The 10,838-nt window shown below is 37.3% G+C and overlaps 1 long non-coding RNA gene across 2 annotated transcripts in view; it reads right to left on the bottom strand.

Annotated features, from left to right (window-relative positions):
- Window positions 1-10,838, bottom strand: part of LOC132541434 (uncharacterized) — a 403,780-nt gene that overhangs the window by 109,465 nt on the left and 283,477 nt on the right. The gene's annotated exons all lie outside the window — the stretch shown is intronic.

Below are 10,838 nucleotides of genomic sequence, written 5' to 3'. Positions count from 1 at the left end.
GTCAAATCTAAGAATGAACATATATAGACAGAGTTCTGAGAAGCCAAATTAAAGAAGAAAATTTTGTGGAAATGCTAAGTCTTTAAGACATAAATCTCTGTTTGTTCAGCTTCTGGATTTCCTCTTGCTAAGTAGTTTTAAAGCTACTTAACAGTGTTTAATTGACATTTTACTTGCTTCAGATCTTTCATACTCAAGTTCTCCCAATTACAGCTTGTACATGAAACATTCCCTTAGCATGATTTCCAAATGGCTAGGTAGTTTGATGCAACTTCTGTTAGTTTTCTGTGATACTGCTACTGCAGCTAGTGAAGCAGTATTTTCAACTGTCAAATATAACTCTTCAGTTGGTTGTGAAATCAATTTAGTTAGTTATGACCAGCATTAAAATAATAATAAAGGAATGGAATCACATAGGGCATACAAAATTAAATGAACTTATTGCTATGTGAAACTCTTGCTTCAGTTGTGCCTGTATTTTGATTGTGACATTAGTTGGATTACTTCTGAAACACTATTCCAGTCCACAATGGATGAAACAAAAATGTTTTACCAGCTATGTGACACACTCTGAGCTTTGCTTTCTCTCTCTCTCTCTCTTTGAAAATATGTGTAGTAAAACTTTTATATGAAGATTGTTGTAGGAGTTAAATAAAAATAATTCCACAGAAAATCTGATATAGCAAAACTTATTATTTTAGTAGAAGCTGTAATGAAAGTCATTGGCAATTATATTTGAGTTATTTGAAACAATCAAAGTATATACACTTTTTAACTCAAGTTCCCATGCAAACTTCTACCTTCTGAGTACATAATCCCAGGGAAGAAGCTAGGCATTCCTGAAGTTAGAACAAAGAAGCCATTGATCAGTTTTTGGATTCTATAAACTGACCCTTTTGTGACAATAGTCATGAAATTTGCCGTGTAAGAAAGAGCAGAATTTTCTAAATTCCTTTATTTCTTCTTTAACACATTGAGAAGCTAGATAGACAAATAATAGTAGAAACTTAAATTAGAGAGAGGGCAAGATAGTCTAAGAAGAAGGAGGGAAATGTCTGCCTTCTCATTTCCTATTGGATTCTGGGTAGAAGGCAAAGAGGTATGTGACTATTACTTCACTTACTCTCAGCATCACAGTCTTGAGAGTTCAGTGTTCAAAAGAGGTTCTAGAGGCTGAGGGGAACGCTTTAGAGAGAGTGACAGTGACTTACTTCTACACTATAAGGGATATTGGAAACTACAGCTTCACAGGCTTCAACTTAAACTGATGTGTATGACAGCAGATCAAATTCACTGGCTTAAAATATTTTTATTTTTATGTTTACACCACTTTCAGAATTTTCCTCAGATCCTCTATGTTGCAGTAGTTATCCAAAAGTCCTGACTGTCCCATGGAAAGAACCAATCTGACTGAAAGTTGTTCAAGGACCTGCTTTGCAACATGGTCCAAGGAGCTTGCCTAAGGAGAATGAAAGGTACTACAAATTCCATTGGGAACTCCAGACATGTATGTGTACGGGGATGTGTTTTGTCTGCAATATGGGAGAAAATGCCCATTTAGAAAGGGGAAATGATAGTCTATAGTATTGTTAGAGTCCATTGAATTAAATGGGAAAGAAAATGTCTAAAAGAAGTTTCTAGCAAGGGAAATAACATAATTCCCAGGTTATGGACAAGATATATGATCAAATTAGGAGAGTTCAAAGGACACCTATGGATCTCAAGACTTCATTCCTCTAAGATCATAAACTGCTCACTTATCACACATATATCCAAGTGGAAGGAAGGAACAGTACTCTGACAGGCATTTATCTGACTCATTTAAACAGAAACTGGGTTTTTTTTTTTTTTTTTTTTTTTTTGCTGAAGGTGAAATCTGATATATAGATGGATAGAAGTTATTGTCTGGGGAGATGATGCCATTGCTGGAAAAGGAACAGAAAGCTGGATCTGGGAAGAGAGTAGCTCCCTAATATGGGAAAGGGATATAAATATTGTTGACTGTAAATCCCATCGATTTGTTTTGTTCTGGGGCCCATATTCAGCCTAGGAGCCTATGTGACCTCTACATCACTGTAGATCTGAGCTCACTTTCTGTGGTAATGAGTAGGAACATTCCAAGCTGCCGTAATATCAGCCCACCTTCCTCAGGTGTAGTGTAGAGTATGCTGTCCATCCTCCCTTCGAAAGATGGGGAATATTCTCTATCATTGTTGATCCAAGTTGAGAGCAAGGTCCTATGGGGGGCCCTCAAAGGGTTCTATTTTGTTGTTCCTGATAGAGGTGACTGGTAACAAGCAAGAGTGATTTATTTGAGGTCTAGAAAAAAAAAAACAGCTAGTAAAGCCACAGGCCCTTTGGAATATAACTTAAATAGGCCTACTAGCTATCTATAGAACTGAGACCCCTCCATTTTTCATCTGCACTATTCCAGCCTTTAAGTTCATGATTGATCAACAATTTGTTTGGTTTTGTATGTTAACTCTCTTTTCAGCCACCAGGTTCCAGATGCTAGCAGGATGCCAACCAGACTTCCTGGATAGACAACCCCACCAATGTGTCCTGGAGCTCTGCTTCCCCAGAGCCCCACCCTACTAGGGAAATAGAGAGACAGACTTCTTCTAGAGTTTGCCCTTCTTCCGTAGCCAGTCAACAGCATCAGGTTGAGCCTGATGTAAAGTTTCGAGACCTCCTTTGAATCTGGAGAGGTGGCAGTCGTTGACTATGTGGGTCCTAGTCTGTCTGGAGCCGCAGGGGCAGTTCGGGTCGTCTCTGGCTCCCCAGCGATGGAACATAGCAGCGCACCGGCCATGGCCTGTTCGATAGCGATTGAGGAGGGCCCAATCATAATGTGCTAGGTCAAAGCCGGGTTGACGCTTGCAGGGGTCTGTGATGAGGTGTTTGTCCTTTACCTCAGCTGACTGCCAACTCTGTTTCCAAGAGTCTGGAACAGAGAAGTTCAGTGTAGGCGTAGGGGACCAGATTGGGTGAAGAGACGTCAAGCGTTTAACAGGGTGGGCGAAGATATCCACGTATATTGGCAGGTCCGGTCGAGCGTAGACATGGGAAATGAACTTAGATGATGCCGCATCCCGATGAATATCTGGCGGGGCGATGTTGCTAAGAACTGGCAGCCATGGAACCGGGGAGAGTCAGGCTGGGAGTATGGATCAACCAGTCAACACCCAGGTTCAGCAGGGAAGCCATTACAGAAGCCAGACCTTCTACCGTCTGCATCCCACAATGACCTTGAGTCCATGCTCCCGGAGGGTTAAAGAGTAGGAAAGCTATCAGGGGAGGGGATGGGATATGGAGATCTGGTGGTGGGAATTGTGTGGAGTTGTACCCCTCTTATTCTATGGTTTTGTCAATGTTTCCTTTTTATAAAATAAATAAATAAATAAATAAACAAGTAAAAAAAAAAAGAAAACTGGGTTGTACAGAGAGACAGGTTGAATAATGGGAGAAGACTCACTTAACAATTTAACTAAAGTAACTTTTCTAAATTGCCAAGCAAGTGTGGATCTGTAAGAAGCTTTGGCCAGCTAAAAAGAACATACAAAAACATCTGAACAGTACAAATACATTTATGATGCTTCTAATTTACCATTTTCATTGTATCATATCAACATAAATTAAATCTAAGTATTTGTCCCAGTCTTTGTATTTTGAGTAGAATTCTTTTACTAAAAATATTAACTTTCTCAGGCTGGGAGTATGAGGTCCATATCCAGTGGAGAAGCAATTACAGAAGCCAGACCTCCCGCCTTCTGCACCCCATAATGATTGTGGGTCCATATTCCCAGAGGGATAAGGAGCTTCCAACGGAGTGGATGGGATAGAAAACTCTGGTGGTGGGAAGTGTGTGGAATTGTATCCCTCTTATCATATGGTCTTCCTGATCTTTATTAAATCAATAAAAAAACAACTTTCTTTATTTATATTGCCACTAAGGTTATCACTGAGGTTTGGCACCTGCATGATGAATCCACTGCTCCCCATGACCATTTTTCCTTTATTCTTTTATTGATAAGACAGAGAACACTTAGGGGGAGGCAGAAATAGAAAGTGAGACACCAGCAACATTGTTCACTGCTTGTGAGACTGCTTTCCTTCATGTGGGACCTGGGTGCTTGAATTTCTGTCCTTGGCACGGTAATGTTTGCACTCAACCAGGTGTGCTACCACCTGACTCTACTAATTTATGTATTTCAGCACAAAATCTCAACTATAGAACTAAACCAAAACAGTATTAAATAAAGAAAAGAAGAGAGAAATTCATTTTTTGGCTTTACAAATAAAACATTACCATGTTCACTTATAACCCAGAGTGATGGATAGGAAGCAAATGGTATTTATAGTTCATGGAAGATACTTCTGATTTAGTAGTACAATTCATAGAGTTTTTGTAATATAACCTGTAGAGTTTTGCTCTTCCTTCACTATTGTAGAGGATTATAATGGTGGCAGAGGAGATTTAAACTGTTTAAAATGGAAACAGGAAAGATACAGAAAAAAGAAAATTAATCTTCTGTTTCTAGGATAGTGATCAACATAGAGTTATTCCCTTTGCTGCACCAATACTGGCCAGGTAACTGACTGCTTGAGAATTGTTGGAATCACAGAGAGTAGATATTCATTGATACTTAAGGTTGACAGTCTATCCAGTGCACATACTTATTGCTCTTCTCATAGCACAGGAGGTAAGTCAACATTTTGGGAAGCCCTGGTGGTTACTGATAGGGGCTTTATTACATAAAACCCAGATCGCCATTCCTAATTCTGTGACATTAGACAAATTGCTTAATTTACCTGGCTTCAGAATTCTCTTCTCTAAACTGGAGGTAATTAGAAGCTTCTCAGAAAACCACTAGAATTTTTTTTTTTTTTTTGGTGTCACTGAGGCTAGAGTGACTTTTTCAGATAGAGAGGAAAGAGACAGAGACAAATTAGGCATCTCCTTAAGTGAACTTTCTTACTTGTCCAAGAGTGCTGGAATTTAAATGAAATAATTCATGCAAAATATGCATCTCACTATCTGAATTTTTTAAAAATAATTTATTTATTTATTCATGGGAAAGGTAGGAGGAGAGAAAGAACCAGACATCACTCTGGCACATGTGCTGCTGGGGATCAAACTCAGGACCTCATGTTTGAGAATCCAATGCTTTAATCCACTGTACCACCTCCCAGACCACACTATCTGAAATTTAAAATGAGCTCATCAGAGTAAGTCAGTCATACTCTTTTGGACACCTTGAAGTTTGCATTTCAGTACCTATGTTAACTTCAGTACAATGCTTCAGTTTTTTGCACTAGCTTTCCTCATTAGTAATGCATGATTAATGCCTTTTTAACTATTACACTAATAATTGTATAGATTACTATTTTCTTTCCCCTTCTTTTCTTTGACCCTTTTCTTCTGGTTAGTATCCAAGACAAGAAAGACCATATAGGAGGTGAAACAGATCTTTTAGAACTTGTGCCCTTGTTGAAAATCCAGGCTATCTTAGACAACCAGCAAGGCTGAGCTGTGAGTCAGTGACTAAAGAGAAATGGAATGAGAAACTGATGGAAAGAGCATCACAAGAAGAAAACTCAAGAGCCAGTATAGAAATACATATGAGACTCATGCTATTCTCTAGGCCATTTGATACGTCAATGTCAGAGATACATTTCTGGAAATTCTGATCTTGTTTAAAACAATGTAATGGTTCACTCTTGCTCCCCACAGAAAGTCTAATTGCGTTGAAGGCCACCTATGCTAAGGTTTCGGCCTCCTCTCCAGGATTATTGCCAGCCGTCCCCCTACCTGTACCCTTCCTAGTGGGGAAGGATGAGAGGAAGTTAACGGGAAAGTTATAATTGAGCTTGGCAATATGGCAAAAATAATAATTTCAGGTGGAGGAATTGGAGTGATGAAATTAGAGGGAGAAAAGTCACGAATGACATTAAACTCTTTCCTTCTTACCAGATATTAAATTAACTATGGCAGCAGTGAGTTCAGGAAAATGCAAGTGTCCCCTGATTTATATTTCCTAGACTCTAAGACATAACTGAATGTAACATACACATAAATTCTATAACAGCAAAAAAAGAGTGTACCATTTATATGACACCTTTTTATTTATAAAACATATGGAAAACATTTCCCTTCATTCAGCAAATATTTATTGAGAACTTAATATGTGCTTGACTTGGTTCTATGAATGGGGAAGGCATCAAAGTAAAATAAAAGCAAAATTTCCTGTCTTCCTCAAGTTTATTTTCTAACGGAATCAGAAAATTTCTTAGTTATGTAGAAAATTAACGCAATGGATAAAAGGTCATGTAGGGAAGGGGAATCAGAATTGCCATGTAGGGAGCAGTAGGATTTGGTATTTAAAACAGGTAAGGGAGAATGGGTCACACAAGGAGGTCTCATTTTAGCAAATGCTTGAAAGGAGGTTTTTTTTTTTTTTTTTTTTTTTTTTGGAAAGACACTAGCAAGCAGGGAGAATAATCAGTGAAATATATTCTATATGGTAATGAATGTTACAGGATTCTATAGTTACATAACTTGGGGACTATGAATCCTTTATACTATATTCCCTTTCTTCAAAGTCTAAAAGGAACACTTGCACATTACTAAGGTATTGTGAAATAAGAAAATCAAAATTCAGATAATTTACAAAATAATTATTCACTCCTATATATCTCAAAGTACTTAGATTTTTTTTTCTTTTAACCAGAGTACTACTTAGCTCTGGCTTTCCATAGTACTTGCAACTGAACACGGTACCACATCTTTGGTGCCTCAAGGATGAAAGACAATTGCTTAAACTTGTGCTATTTCTTGGACCTTATAGACTGTTGCTGATGGATATCTATTAAGATCTCTCAGGATAACATTTTTCTGTGGAAGAGTGGAAAAAATGTTGACTTAGGGTTGTGATTTCTATAATCAGCATGATTTGCTAAGAAATAGTCACTGCAAAAATCTGAAAATTCTACTGCTGAATTATGCATTTCCTTTGAATTTCTATTGATCTTTGGAATGTTACTGTGTGGATATTAACTAGGCATTCAATAGCAATAATGCCATGATTCTATGCATTGAATGGATGTTCAAAGTAATAAGTTACTGTAGCCTCAGCTTTTATGCCTTCTCCAAGAGTGGAAATGTTATGCAAGTATTATTGACCCTATTATTCTGAAAATGTCTTGAAACTAGGGTCCTAATGTTTAAATTATATCCTTCTCTTTGAACAGGTCTGAAGCCAGTTCAAGATGAGAAATCCTTTTATTCACCTCTGAAGCAATGCATGCTGGGTGTAACCATGCCTCACCTTGTAGCAAAAGAAAGTTCAGAAGCATGTCCAGCTAACTGAAACTATAGGGGCCTTTAAGTAGGCAAAGTGTGCTTACTCAGTTTAAAATGTGTCCAGGATATCAAAATTACCATTCCCTACTATTGCAAAGATGCTTTGGGAATGGTAATGGCTATAAGTGTTAGGCCTCTGGTTTCTTTTTATTTGCCTTATTTGAGTTCTTGACAGACTCCAAGAACCATCCACATAGCCACTCACAAGATCTGAGGTAACTGTAATGAATGTTCAAAGTCTGTTAATTTCAAATCCTGTGATATGTAGAATGCTATGCCATTAGCATGAAGTGATCCCCAGAAATTCTGCAATGCCAATAATTCTTGATAATTTGTCTCAAAGAATGGTTTATGTAGTGAAACTATAGTTACTTTCATCTAGGAAATTTAAGTCTGAGGCAAGACACTCTAAGTTTATTCCAAGATAGTCCTTTGAAAAGGCTTACCAAAATATTGCATTGACTCTTTTTAAATGAGAATATTTGCATCATTTAATTATATTTTCTTGCTTTAAATTAAGTCAGTTTCTAGTCATTTTTAAGAAAGCAAATAGCTTTCTTATGTTGACCATCTGTGAATCTGTCTCTTATTTTCAGAAGTGTCAGCAAAGGTGGATCTGCAAAATGGCTAGAGTTCAATGTCTCTGTAGGCAGGTGTGAGGGAGAACTTGGAAGATACCGGTAAAGTATAAAGTGAGCGTTCTTTTAATCTTCCCACTACCTGCTGCAATCTGGTACCTACCCCATGTCCAAGATCTGGCCTAAGTAAGGAGAAAATATCATATGTACAAGCAGAAGAAATACCAATTTGGGCATTTCTAACATTACGGTTGATTAAAAGTAACAAAATATAATAAACAATGGCAATAATATAACACAATAATATTTTCTTCAAATCTCTCCTGTTAACTCAAAGAAGAGATGTTTTTAAGATATTAGTGAATGCTCTATGAAATTAAGGACATAATTTTCTATATATTATACAATATCCCTAATTAGATTAGTTGATTCCTCCAATAAATTTTAAATCCCTAAAGATGGGATAATATGAATTATGCATTTTCACTTGCCTTTGTAGGTAATGTAGGGTAAAAATTCAAAATATAATTGCTCATTGAAAAAGAAAAAGGGAAAAAAATGAACTGAACTATCCTTTAAATATTATGAGAACTATGGTGCTTATCAGAGACAGTAAACTTACACAACATCTATTTTGGTATGAAATTATGGACCAGAAGTCTTACAATTTTTTGAACCACTGTTAAATCACAACTACTAAAATTTATTTTTATTTTTAAAAAATATTTATTTATTTATTCCCTTTTGTTGCCTTCGTTTTATTGTTGTAGTAATTACTGTTGTTATTATTGATGTCATTGTTGTTGGATAGGACAGAGAGAAATAGAGAGAGGAGGAGAAGACAGAGAGGGGGAGAGAAAGATAGACACCTGCAGACCTGCTTCACCGCCTGTGAAGTGACTCCCCTGCATGTGGGGAGCCTGGGACTCGAACCGGGATCCTTACACCCGTCCTTGTGCTTTGCACTGCCTGTGCTTAACTCACTGTGCTACTGCCCGTCTCCCATAACTACTAAAATTTTAAAATGTGTGATTGTTCATTGGTTGATCATGCAAGATATACAGGTTTTTTTTTTTATTACTATCGTTTTTTCCTCTGTGGATACTGACTTGCCTGCTTTCTTTTTTTACTTCTTTCTACTAAAAGCAGAAATGATCTTAAGCTGAATATTGATTCATGTAATTCCAGTTGAATTCCTTCTATTTTCTTAGATCTATCCTGAGAATTGAATTAGAATGTATACTCATTTATTACTAGGATCTATCAGTCCCCAAATAGTTTGAAATCTGTTTATTTTTACACTTTTCCTTGAGCTATTATCTCTTTCTTTCATGCCTCAGTCTCTCTCTCTCTCTCGCTTTCTCTCTCTCTGTCTCTCTCTCTCTCTCTTTTCCATATTTTCATTTCCACCAGAGTTATCACTGGGGTTTGGTGCCAGCACTATGAATATACCACTCCTGGTGGCCATTTCTCTCTTTGTTTTTGTTTTTCTTTCTTTCCATATTATTTGATAGGAGAGAGAGTGATATTGAGAGGATGGGGAAGGTAGAGAGGGGTAGTGAAAAATAGACACCTGCAGACCTGCTTCGCTGCTCCTGAAGCTTCCTTCCTGCAGATGGGGAGCAGGTTCCTAACGTGGGTTCTTGTGCGTAGTGGTGTGTCTATGTTCAATGGGCTGCACCACCACCTACTCTTTGCCTCACTATTTTTTAACCTTACTCCCCAAAGCTTGCCTCCTAACCCTCTTAAGGCCTTAGCACAAGTAGTTCTTTGCTTGGAATCCTCTAGTCTCACAATCTGCAGAGTCAAATAGCTTTTTCTAGAGGTCTCTGTTAGATATGCAGTAATCATTTCATTTAGCTGCATACCTCTGCTAGTCTCTTTATAAAACATTTATGCATTCCATTCATAGCACTTGTTAATAACAATTGATATCTATTTGTTTCTGCCTAGAAATCATTCCTTCCTTGTTCACCATTGTGTGTTCAATATCCAGTATGTTGTATATGTTCAGTCCATATTTGTCTAAAGAATCATGACAAAGAAATGAAATTTCACATTTAAAATTTTATATTCCTAACACATTTTGTATAACTGGAATAACTTTTGGAAACAAAAGTAAATACAATTAATAAAATTCTCAGGGAAAATGATTTTAAAATTAAGTTCTTTTTTTTAAATTTAATTTTATTTATTTATTCCCTTTTGTTGCCCTTGTTGTTTTATTGTTGTAGTTATTATTGTTGTTGTCGTTCTTGGATAGGACAGAGAGAAATGGAGAGAGGGAGGGGAAGACAGAGAGAGAAAGACAGACACCTGCAGACCTGCTTCACCGCCTGTGAAGCGACTCCCCTGCAGGTGGGGAGCCGGGGTTCGAACCGGGATCCTTATGCCAGTCCTTGTGCTTTGTGCCACGTGCGCTTAACCCGCTGCGCTACAGCCCGACTCCCTAAAATTAAGTTCTAACAGGACATGCTTACACATTAAAATATACTATAGATTTTTTGGAATTTATCCAACTATCTTTTCAGATGGAAAAGTAGAATCAATGATCTGTCTAGGCTGTAGTTAGTAACATACTCAAAATTAGAATTTTAGTTTGTGGTTCATTTCATTCTATCACCTCTGGTACTTAAGGTTACCAGATACTTAAGGTTACCAGAAATATAGTCCTAGAATCTTAAAAATATACGCACTAAGTTTTGGAGAAATATATATAAGCAGAAATTTTCAGTGCATCTATTGACAACTTAAAGGGAAGAAGTATGTCTTCTTTTTTAACATTCACTCTGCTTACTTCTAGAATACAAAGGTAATAGAGCCAGAGGAACTCCGTCAGACACATGAAACACAACCCAAATGTGTTGAGCAAAACCAAAGGGACAACTAAGCTCTAT

Source organism: Erinaceus europaeus, chromosome 11, assembly GCF_950295315.1.
Source record: "Erinaceus europaeus chromosome 11, mEriEur2.1, whole genome shotgun sequence".
In the NCBI taxonomy this organism is placed as follows: domain Eukaryota; kingdom Metazoa; phylum Chordata; class Mammalia; order Eulipotyphla; family Erinaceidae; genus Erinaceus; species Erinaceus europaeus.
The sequence above is the reverse complement of the archived record's forward strand: the minus strand, read 5'-3'. Positions and strand labels throughout refer to the sequence as shown.